Source organism: Panthera uncia, chromosome A2 (genome assembly GCF_023721935.1).
Source record: "Panthera uncia isolate 11264 chromosome A2, Puncia_PCG_1.0, whole genome shotgun sequence".
Taxonomy (NCBI): Eukaryota; Metazoa; Chordata; class Mammalia; order Carnivora; family Felidae; genus Panthera; species Panthera uncia.
The window spans coordinates 47,159,039-47,171,895 of NC_064816.1; the positions used below are offsets into that span (position 1 = coordinate 47,159,039).

At 35.8% G+C, this 12,857-nt stretch overlaps 1 protein-coding gene across 1 annotated transcript in view; it reads left to right on the forward strand.

The window, feature by feature from the left end:
- The window catches only part of GRM7 (glutamate metabotropic receptor 7), a 265,161-nt gene that overhangs the window by 55,641 nt on the left and 196,663 nt on the right, over positions 1 to 12,857 (forward strand). The window lies entirely within an intron of this gene.

Here is a 12,857-nt window from a genome sequence, read left to right on the forward strand (position 1 = left end):
AGTCAAAACCAAAATGGAACAAAATTACCATACTTTAAAATAATTGTTATTTGTTCATTACTGTAGCATAATTTGAAAGCAATATTGATATTAGATGTAAACATTTTAAGATACATTGGGAAAATATTTCTTTTTTTCACAACAAGTTGTTAATATATTTCCTCCAGAAACTGCCTCTCATATGTTGCTTATGCATCTGGTCCAATTAATAGATATTAGTGATAGCCACAACTACTGATGTATCACAGCCCTTGTTTAGTAGTTGTACTCATTGAAAAATAATTAATGAATATTTATTTGGAAACTTCTTTATAGGTAACATGCATAACAGCTCTAAACATATTCTCCCAAGTTTATGGGTGGTGTCATAAAAAAAGATGTGCTCATTCAAATATCAATTCTTCTGCTTGTTATTTGTCAGGTCATATTAACCAAGCTTCAGTTTCTTATATCCGAGAACAGGAGGAGTGATACAATATATCTCACAGAGTCATTGGATATTTAACTGACACCATATGCAAAGTAGAAAAAGCCATGTTTGCTCTATTACCTTGATTCTATAACTTGTCCTACACTAACCCATGGGCAGGACATGATACCACAAGAAGTCTCTGAAGAAGAAAGAGGTCATGATACATAAAGATAGGGAAAATCCACTTTATCTAATACTTGGACCAGCATGACCAAATGAGCAAGGTACACAGCCTAATGAACACTATTTAATAACCAAAGTCATGAGAGACTTTGGGAAATCCAACCTCCCTCCAAACTTCTTCCTTGTTCATGTGTGAGCTTCCCTATAATCCTCTCAAGCCAAATACCAACTACATCTCATAATACTAATTTACAAAACCTGTTTTTCTCTACTTAAGATTAACAGACGGTGTGTAATAAACGTCCCCTTTCCCCCTCTATATCCACTACTAGTAACAGCACCTCTATTTTTTTCTTTGGAGAATCATTCCCCAAAAAGAACCAAGTAGTTTGTGTGGTGCCTGGGTGGTTCAGTCATTTAAGTGTCCAACTTCAGTTCAAGTCATGATCTCGTGGTTAATGGGTTTGATTACCGCATCGGGCTCTGTGCTGACAGGTCAGAGCCTGGAGCCTGCTTTGGGTTCTGTGTCTCCCTCTCTCACTGCCCCTGTCACACTTACGCTCTGTCTGTGTCTCTTTCTCTCAAAAATAAATAAACATTTAAAAAATTCAGGGAACCAATAGTGTGAAGTGCTGTCTGATCTGTACCTGTCTACCTTGATAACTTAAATGTATTGTAAAATCCTACATGGTCTTAAATTTTCATATATTCTTTTAAATGGCATATGTCACTTCTATATTTTTTCTCATTCAACATTATTTGTTTGACATTATTTGAAACATTATGTTTTAGAGATTTAATTTATCTTAATTGATTTAGTTCCTGTTTATTCATTTTAATTTTGTTTATGATTATGCCAGAATTTATCCATCCCCTTATTGGAAGGACATTTAGTGTATTCCTAAATTTACCCTCTTACCACTTGGAAAGATGATGAACATCTTGATATGTACATATGAGAGCTTCTCTACAATAATTCACATCAAAGGGAATTAATTTCTGGAGCATAGCTAATATGGGTACATTCAATCAAATTAATGTCAAATAAGCTGTCAAATTATTTATCCCACCAGCAGTCAATGAAAGTTGCTCTTATACTGTATCCTCAGCAACACTTGATATTATTAGATTTTTATAGATCTGATGGATGAAATTATTACTATGTTATCTTGCATTGCCCTGATTATTAGTATATTTCTCATATCTTTATTTCACATTCTAATTTTACCTTTTGCAAACTTACTGTTTATATCATTTTTTTAAAATTTTTCTGTTGATGGATTTCCCACTCATGAGAGTATTCTCCAATTTTTTGAAGTTGAGTACTACATATATTGTTTGTAAGTCTTATTAATTGTGTCATTCAAAAGTATTTTATTCTTAATAGATTTCAGGCTATTTAATCTGTTTCTGAGAAAGGTGTGTTAAAATGTCTCTTCGTGATTGTGTGTGTGTGTGTGTGTGTGTATGTTGAATTTCTCCATCAACCCTATCAGCTTTGACAAAGAGAGCAGGGGTGGAGATTGAGTGATTGAGATTGCCTTGTTCTTTCTGGTTAATTTCCCCTCTCATAATGACTTGTTTACTATTGCTACAGATTTTTGTCCTAAATTTTGTTTTGTCTCATATGCAGGCTCTCTCAGTTTTAGTTGATCCATTTCTCAATTTTTTTTTTCATAATTAGGGTAAATCTCTTATAAGCAGCAGCTATCTAGATTTCTGAAAATGTATTTGAGGATCTTGGTCCTTTCAGTAGTAACTTTACTTGTGTCCTCTTTATTGTGATTACTTGTATTTATTTCTACTACTTTCCTGTGTGTTTTCTACATAACAGAATTTTTACTTGCCATTTGATCCCTTTCTCCTCCAACTATATTTAACATTTTTTTCATTCATTTTTCTTCTCCATATTAGGAAGCTAGGAATTTTATTTTCCCTTTTTATTGATAATTCTGAAACTATAACATTCAATTTGACTTAAAAATGAAAAATTGTGTCTTTTCTCCTCTCAAACAACACTAGGTTTTCTTGGGGTGCCTGGATGGCTTAGTCGGTTAAGCATCCAAGATTCTTCATTTTGGTTCAGGTCATGATCTCACAGGTTCCTGAGTTCTAGCCCTGTATCAGGCTCTGCACTAATAGGACAGAAGAACCTGCTTGGAATTCTGTCTCTCTCCCTCTCTCTCTGCTCCTCCCTGACTTGTGGGGTGCACCCTCGCTCACAGTATTTCTCTCTGAAAATAAATAAATAAACTTAAAAAAATACTAGGCTTTATTGAAGGATGTAACCCTGCTCACAGGGTTTTGTAGTTCCACGGGTTTTGTATTCCACAGGCAGTTTTGTATTCCACAGCTATGTCTATTTCTATTAAATTCCAGTGCTTATAAATTCCTTAATCATTATCTTTATCATGACTAGTGTTGTTTAAGCCAGAGTTTTATTTAGATTAGCTCACATGATAACAAATTCCCTTGCTCATTATTTCTTTTTGCATCTACTTGCTTATCTCTTTTATTCTTGTTTTTCTCTGAAGAATAGCATTTAGTGTTTATTTCAATAAGAGTACATGAGTATTAATCATTATCTAAAATTGCCCTTACTCTGTCTATACTATTGATGGACAGTTTAGTTAGGTATAGAAATATGAATTAACAGTTGACAGTTTTTGCCTCTCAGCACCTTTGAACATATTATTCCATAGTTCTGGCTTTTCTGTTGCTAGTGAAAGGTTTGCTGCCATTAAAGTTCTTTTACATTTTAATACAATATGCTGTTCTTTGATTATTTTTAAAATAGCTGCAACCCTGTGGTCTGTGATTTCTCTATTATAAAGGCATAGGGAATTTCTATGTATCAATTAGTGTGCTTTTTTTAATGTTTATTTTTGAGACAGAGAGAGACAGAGTGTGAGCAGGAGAGGGACAGAGAGAGAGGGCCAATAAAGTTCTTTTACATTTTAATGTAATATGCTGTTCTCTGATTATTTTTAAAACAGCTAAAACCCTGTGATTTGTGATTTCTCTATTATAAAGGTATAGGGAATTTGTATGTATCAATTAGTGTGCTTACTTTTTTTAATGTTTATTTTTGAGACAGAGAGAGACAAAGTGTGAGCAGGGGAGGGGCAGAGAGAGAGGGAGACATAGAGTCCAAAGCAGGCTCCAAGCTCTGCGCTGTCAACACAGAGCCCATTGCAGGGTTTGAACTCAAGAACCATGAGATCATGACCTGAGTGGAAGCTGGATGCTTAACTGACTGAGCCACCTAGGAACCCCTCAGTGTGCTTTTTAAGTTGAAGTTGATATGTTACATAAAGCCAAGAAAAATACAAACTATTTTCTCTTTGAATATGGACTTCTTCTCTCTAATTTCTTCTTCTGGAAATCCTTTACAAGTTCACTGTCTCCATGCCTAATAAAATCACTTCCATTTTCTCTTCTGTTCATGTCTTTATGCTGAAGTGTATGGAATTTTCTCAAACTTCCTTCTACATTACTGATTATCTCTTTATATCTATTATAATATTTAACCCTTTGCCCATGGCTTGCTTTGTTCAAGTATAATTTATTTTCTATATTTGTCATTTCAGATTATCTTATTCTTCCCCCCTTACTCTGTCTAGTGTTCTGATTTTTTATTGTTATACCTATACTTTCTTTTATATCTTTAATCATCTAAGTCCAGTATATTACTCCCTCCTTTACATAGTTTTATTACCCATTCACTGCAGATTAATTTAACTGTTTGCTCTCTCCATTAACTCTCAATCTCATTTATATATTTTCTCTGGTTTATAATTTTTACTTTCAAACTTCTTTTTGATAGGTACTACTCTTTGCATGTAGGGTTGGGATGACTTTCTCTGTGAAAGTGTGACTACAGAGAAGATTAATATATAATATATTTGCTAGGATCCTGGGACTTTTAGCAGTCTAGGACCAGTTTTTATATTGTTTTCAGTGTAATACTCTTACACTACACTGTAAGAATGTAGTAGAGTGAATTTTGACCATAAAACAGTGTGGGGTACAAGATGGAGATGGTTTGCTTTCATTACTTCTCTGGACTGAAAGGGCCATATTGTTTTGTTTTACTGTAATGGAGGGAGATATCTTTCCTGAGTTCTAGTTTATACAGAGGTCCCTTGACTCTTATGGACCCAAATTTGTGTTCTCCACCCCCAAGAAGACTTTAACAGTTAGCCTGTACTTGTGCTGGCCTATGTCTGGATAATACTACCGTTTTTGCTCTTCCTCTATGCCCTCTGTGGTATTATAGTTTTTTTTTTTTCTTTATTTTTCTTTTTTTTCTTTTTAAATTTTTTTTTTAACGTTTATTTATTTTTGGGACAGAGAGAGACAGAGCATGAACAGGGGAGGGGCAGAGAGAGAGGGAGACACAGAATTGGAAGCAGGCTCCAGGCTCTGAGCCATCAGCCCAGAGCCTGACGCAGGGCTCGAACTCACGGACGCGAGATCATGACCTGAGCTGAAGTCGGATGCTTAACCGACTGAGCCACCCAGGTGCCCCATTTTTTTCTTTATTTTTCTTACGTAATATTGTCACCTGGGCACTTTCTCTACACTCTCAAATTATCTATGCATCTAAAAAATGTTAAGTTTTATGCCATCCACACTTTCTAAGTGACTTTTTTTAAAAAATAAACTATTGGCAAGTTTGCATATCATCAGTCCACCATGTTGCTAGAAATAGAAGTATAGTTCTTTTCAATGTTTTTATAATTTTTTTTTGAGTAAAGAACATGCTTAAATAATGTTTAATTGATGAATTTTGGAAATGATATTTTCTTATTCTTTTTTTGTGTTAACTCTGATAGGAAATTATCTAAAATTGCTCTGTGTATTTTTCTGTAAGTGCATACTATTTAATAACCCTAATCTTTGTCTAGTGTGAAGATTTTTGCAGTGTCTCAAATATGCCATTTACAATTTCATTTCTCACTGTATAAAAAAGAAGATTGAGAAAGCTATGTGAGAGAAGAATTCTGAATCACAATAACTAGAATTTCTGTATAATACATAGCATCACCCAACTCGCTTATCATTTTTGAGTCTTTCTTCTAAAAGTAATGTATTAGCAAAAGCCGTGGGTAATTGAGATTTCCATTAATCAAAATAAAATTTAATAGGAACTGGTCAGATAAGTTACTGGTTGGTTATGTTATAGTTATTAATGAGTTCTTTAATTAATGTTAAAATTATCTTAGAAGTACATTTTCTTACTTTTATTATGAATCTCCTAAAGGATGCTTGTAGAAACATAATAAAATTCTATTCTAAGTGGCTTATAGGTTATCTCTGCAATTCTGCTGCTTAAGGTTTTCCTGGAGTTGATCCATCTCTCTCTCTTTTTTTTTTCCATCTCTTTTGACATCATATGGCTCTATATTTACTCTAAGACCGTTGACATTGCCCCCATCCATGCTTTCTAGATAATACTTCTAAAACCCTGTTAAAGAAGGTTCACAAATATAATGTATTGTTACTTTTTCCCTTCATGGTGCTCTTTTTTTTTAAAACTCTTTTGTCTTTATGTACATCATGGCTGTATTTCCAATGATTGTTGCCCATAGTTCATCTTGAAAATGGATTTTGAGATCAATGGATTCTTTTTTGAAGCTTTTTGTTCTTGTTGTTGCTGTTGCTCTTTTGTTTTGTTTTATAAGCATGGTAATGGTCTAAAATGTAAATGCAACAAGAATCAGTTTACTTTACATTGTTAAAATGTTAGGGATTACAGAAAAGTTACTAGAAAGAAGGCTTTTAGGTTTTTAGTACAATATGAAAATTGTTTATCCTACTCTATCTTAAAGTTTACTTATTTTGAGAGTGAGAGCAAGCAGGAGAGCGGCAGAGAGAGAGAAAGGGAGAGAGAAAATCCCAAACAGGGTCCATGCTGTCAGTGCAGAGCCCAATGCGGGGCTGGAACTCACAAACTGTGAGATCATACCTGAGCCTAAGTTGGATGCTTAACTGACTGAGCCACCCAGGCACCCCTATCCTACTATCTCTTTTCCTCTTGTGTTTTCTTTAGACCAGTTTAACTCCTCTAGGAGAACAGGGGTGGGATGAGGAGAAGGCTCTGAATAACAATCCTATCTAACTAAAAAACAACAACAATAACAACAACAAAAAACCTCCAATATCTTCTCAAGAAACCCAAGTTTATTTTAACAGTGCAGTCTGGAATGGTTGCTCTAAGAGAGAGACAAAATAAGTAGTATTCACTGGTAAAAAGCATCTGGGTAAGTGAAATCCTCTTGCAATCTTTCTGTCCTCCATCTAGATGGGACACTGTAGACAGCTGATCCAAACCTTTCTTCAAAGCTTCACAGTCTGCATTCCTCCCTTTGCAGTACTTATTCCCAAACCTAGCCATTAAGAGAAAAGGGACATCAATCCTTTAAAACACACATACACACACACACACACACACACACACACAGAAATAAGCAATAAATAAAATATGAAGTATAAAAGGGCTTAAAAGAATTGAAGGAGTAATGTCTGCTTGGAGAAAATAAAACAAGTGTAAGAAGTGAACGTAAAATGCAAGACCATCACACCTTAAGATACTACATACTTTACCTGAGTGGACCCATCTTCCTGGGGATTGGCTTGGGAAGACTAACAGGCATTTTTGGATATAATGGTGAGTTTGTCAAACTACAATGTACAAATATGCCACTAATTACAAAATGGAAGTGATTTACAAAAACAAAGTGATACATAATTATATTTCCTTACCATCTTACAAAATGAATCCCAGATTTTCTTTTTATGGGGCTTATTTTTGTATTTTTTTTTAATCCAGTAGTTAGTTAAGTTCTTAGAGTTTGTGCATTGGCAACAGGTAAAATGAGACTCAGATAGTTTTATTGGTAGTAATGGATAATTCACTTTGCATAATTCTCTTTTCTTCAAAATGTAACTCAGACCTTTGGATTGCTTCAGGATTTACTCTTGAAACTAGAGATGATATATTTCCTACTTCGTTTTATGTTATTCCACAAGGAGTTGCATAATTTAGTTAAGAAAGTATGGGCGGTAACAATGAAAGAAGCCAGATTTGGATCACATTACTTAAAAATCCTCTGAGCTTTGTCCTTCTCATCTGTAAATCTATGATTATGATAATAAACACCACAGTTTGGTTATAGTGAGGGTCTGATGGGTAATGCATGGGACAGAATTGTTCTTGGTGTAGCTTTATGATGTCAGGGACTGTATCTACTCTTTATTCTCATTATATCTGTGATGTTAAACTCATTGCTTAGGACAGAGTGATAGTCTGGTAAAAAAAATGTGTTGAATAATAGTAATCAGTGTTTTCCATGCTTACTCTGAATCCACCAACCTGTTTCCATTGCTTTTCAAAAATTTGACTCAGTTCCAACCGTTTTTAATTCTCACTTAGTTTGAATTATCTTTCCTAGTGTTCCCCCTCCATAGTGCAACTAGAGATATCTTTTTAAATAACACACATATTAAACATTGATCTTAAGATAGTCCAAATTTCTTACATAGGTTCAGGACCCAATACAGCACAGCTCCCATCTTATACTCCAGTCTTCTTTTTAACCAGAAGCTTTTGCATACTCTGTTATCCATTTTACACTGAACATACCCAGAACCTAGTCAGGTGTCCAAGCTATATTCTCTTAATTAAGGTATACGCTAAGCTGACATAACAAAGAGACCCCAGAATGAAGTTAAACAGGATAAGCATTAGTTTTTCTTATAAAGCTTGAGAGAGGTAAGTGGTCAGGCCCTGTGGGATGATTTGATGTCATCACCATGTGTTTTCCATGTCTGGACAGTTGTCATGTTCAGTTAGGAGAAAGGATTAAGAGGTCCGGGAAAGGGAGAACACATGGACTCCTTCCCAGAGTGGCAATATTTACTTCTTTTTACATTTCCTTTGCCAGAACTTTGTCACAGGGCCACAACCAATTGCAGGGAAGCTGGGAAGTATAATTTTTTAGCTATGTTTCCATGGTGATAGCTAAAACATGGGAATTTTATTATTAAAGTTGAGGGGGACAGACGTCAGGGTATGATTAGCAGTTATTGCCATGTGAGTTTTCACAATTCCCTCTTACATTACTATTTTCCCTGAATAGTAGATGCCATTTCATTTTATTCTGGTTTTCCCACTAAGGTCTAGAGTTCTTGAAGACAGAAAATACATCTCCATCATTTTGTCACTAATGCTGATCATAGTCCTTGATGTATAGTATGTGCTCAGTTAATATTTGTTAAATGAATGAACAACCACGGAATCAAGGCAGATTTCTCAGAAATACATGGTAAAGGTTTTTGTTTTATTTTGTTTTTGTTTTTTTTTTAAATAGCATCATTATACCCTGGTTTATAAACTATTTTCTCGCATTTTCCTTATCTTTATTCTGAACTAACCGAGGATCCTACAGATGAAGGAAATAGCTGAAAAGATGTGAGCATCCCTTGTAGGAAATTTCTCTGGGAAAAACAAAAGCAAGGCAAACTTTGATCACAGTCTCTCTGCTGAGTGCAGGCTATGGGGTGACTGCATAATGTATGAGATTAATTCTGTCAAGGGCCCCTACTTTCCTGGGTTAAAAACAAAAATTTCCACTTATCTTTCTCAGAGAACTAAAGTGTTTTTTGGTATCTGAAGCCAAGACTTAAGTTGCTGATACTGAGGGATTTTTTTTTCTTCAAATTAGTCAATTAAAAGTGCTTTAATAAGTTTTCCAGTATCTATCAGTATCAAATGTTAATGTAACATCTTTCTAGACCCGTTCCTCATGTCCATGTACCCCTGAGGCATGGTTGACCTGAGCCCAAGTTGGAGAAAGAGAAAGGGTTAAAGACATCTTCAGAAAGATCCAGAAACTTGGGCACCTGTGTGGCTCAGTTGTTAAGCATCTCTCTTCGGCTCAGGTCATGATCTCGTGGTTCGTGAGTTCAAGCTCTGCATAGGGTGAACATGAGCCCTGCTTTGCGTGAACCCCGCTTCTGTCTCTCTCTCTATTTATCTCTATCTCTATCTCCATCTCCATCTCTATCTCTATCTCTATCTCTATCTCTATCATCTATCTCTCTATTCCTCTATCCCTCTCTGCACTCATGGGATTCTCTCTCTCTCTCTTCCCCTCACTCTTTCCCCCTCACTCACTAGCGCGGTCTCTCTTTCTAAAAATAAATAAATAAATAAAATGAAATAAAATAAGAAGAAAACAAAGACCCAGAAACTGAAAGGCACACAGTCAAATGGATACAAATATGACCAGAAATGATCCCTCTTATTTTATGCCTTCATATCTCACCTTACCTTGCAGAAGGAATCATGAGCATCAGCATCAGAGTTGACACTTCAGCTGATATGTTTGGTGGTAGAAAAATTAAAATCAGAGCTCACACCTCCTATTCCATTCTTTAAGGCATTGATGCAGTAGTGTGCTTTACACATGGTAGAACAGGTTTTAAAAATAATTTTTAAAAAAGTTTCTGAAATTCATAACTTAAGAAATTCGTCTATATTAAATCTCCTCCAGTCATGAATTTGATTTCAGAAGCCTGATTCATGGGATATCTATATATGCTGCTAACTTGAACAAGAACAGAAGTCCCAAGTAAAACACCATTTTGAATATTTTTTTTCTTCATTCAGAGCTTATTAAATATCCAGTGAGCATGTAGTATAGGTCACTTCATGGGCTACATAATTTAGGACAGTGAAACTGAAAATCTTTAGTAAAGGACTATTTATTCAAAAATAATTCAACAGTTTGAAGAGCAAAGCTTCTATAAAATAGAATTAAAGGTTGTAGTCATGGCCTAGTACTTTGAAAGTTTCTAAAAGCTGGCTCAAGTTCTGATGCCATCATGCTGTGGAACCCCAGTAGCAAGATCTTTGCAAAGAGTCCACACTTGCAGAGCACTGATCCAGGAGATGTAAACAGGAGTAGTATTTCTCCTCTTAAGTAGCTACCAACTTAGTGGACACTTAGGTATAATTAATTCACAACTAAAATAGGTAATAATTGCAGTAAATGTTATATAATACTTGACCTAAAGATGAGAGAAGCCACCAAAATGCTTTGGTTAAGCTTGATGTGCTTAATAGCAATCACTAATAATTCTTTATTGCTTATGATGTGCTATACTAAGTGCTTTTCACATGTATCAAGTTATTTAGTTATCAGCAGTGCATGAGTAGGTAGATACTGTTGCATTGGTAAATCAATACTATAGAGGAGAGATGGGCATGCCTCCATCTCTCTATGTCCCTTTGTTTCTGTCTCTGTCTCGATCTCCTCCTGTACTCCCTGCACACTGCTCCCCACCACACACAGACTACCAGGCCTGTCAAGTAAACAGCCCATGGGCCCAACCTCTTTGGTATAATGCTTTGAAGGAAGAGTTGAGCTTTGAGAAGGGAAGGAGTTTCTAATAGATGTGGCAAGCAGAAAGAGCACAAGTATGAATATGGTAGTTAGCGAGCTTGGTGCATGTAGACCAGGGTTCTAGGACAGAGGACCCTGGGGGTACAGTTGGAGATAATTCTAAAGAAGTAGAAGATGTTCAGAAGTGAGAAGTGGTTGAATCTGCTAGAAAGGCAGATATGAGAGATGTAAGAGTCTGAGGGAGAGATATTCAGTTAGATATTCTGCCCTGTAGGTAAGGACCTCCCCTAACAATAGGAAGCTATAGGGGGGCGGGGCATGGGCACTGTGACAGGAAACTGCTACTAAGTAAGGGATAGTTAGGTAAAGAGCGGTGGTGTGGGGACAGAAGATAGCGTTCTCATTAGGAGTTACTACTGGGTTTGAAACGGCCAGGCAATCATATACAGACGTATATGTGGGTTTGCTCAAGGTCCTAATATGTGTCAGACACTCTTGGGTGCTGGAAATATTCATCTTCTGTTCTCAGGTTGCATATAAGCTAATGATGTTCAGCAAATATTGAGAAATTCAAGGGTAGAGTCTAAAGTGAAGTCTTATCTTTAAGGCTAACTGATCTTTAGGAACTAGAAGTGTAGAAAGTGGTCTGCATACATAAAATTAGCTCCCAATTAGCCTTGGTGCTACAAGCACACAGAACACTCCCGTAGCCCCTAATTGTATGCCATTCACTTTGGTCACTGTTTAGACTCTTTAATATTTCAGCAACTAATCAATCATCGTTCTCACAGGTAGCAGGATGACTCAGAATAAAAGCTCCCAAGAGGTAGTGGGTATTTTAGAATTCCACACTTTGGTACAAAACAGGTAACTATTAACACTTTTCATCTTCATCAAGGACAGTTAGGACTCCATAATTTATTTTAAACCATGTTATATCTTATCACAGCAATTTTTACCTGCATCACATTTTATGTTTGGTGTAAGAGGACTCTGTTATGAGGGGGTGGGGTGGAGGATAGAGGAGAAAAGAAAATAGCAGAAAGCCTTTTAAAAAATTACAAGAAACGTGTCCTTGGCAGTGAAGGACACATAAGAGATACTTTCTCTTTTTATTTTATGTATTTTTCTTGACAAAAGAAAAGTCTTATATAATGTACCACTAAGCCAACACAATTCAAATTGCCAGTTGGAAAGCATAATTAGAGCAGTATATTTGAAGTCTTTCTGGAATTTGGAATTTAAGAAATCTGAAGGCACTCACACTGTTTTAGTCTCTCTCAAGGACACCCTGCATAAGGACTCAGAGTTCAAAGGAAAGCTGCCACTCTCTGCTTAATACCTTAATTATTTGAGGTACCTTATCTTGGTTACCACCGATATCCTGCTTTCTAAATCCCATTTGCCAAGTCTTTCTTTCAGAATGACATGTTGCTTTTACACTTGGTACCCAAGAAGTCAGGTCATTAATTTTCTTCAGAACTGCTTAATTTGGTTAACTCAAGTTTATTTGTGATATTATCCCCCATGATGCTAGTTTGGCCAATTTTATTTTATTTTATTTTTATACACATAGGAATATAAAGAAATCAGATTATGCAGCTACTTAGACTAAGCTTTAATCCCCCATATAGTGTCTGTTAGATAGACCTTACTTATCAGGCTCCTTTAGTTAATCTCCAGTTTCCATTAAACTGCATTAATAAACATAGCACCAAGAAGCCAGTCCTTCATTAGAAAAACCTAGAGCATCATTGCTTAAGATCTTTTTATTCACACTATGCTTGTTCCTTGTTTTATGGTGGAACTCTTGCATCCACAAATGGGTCTTGGTTACTACGGGTCAAAGA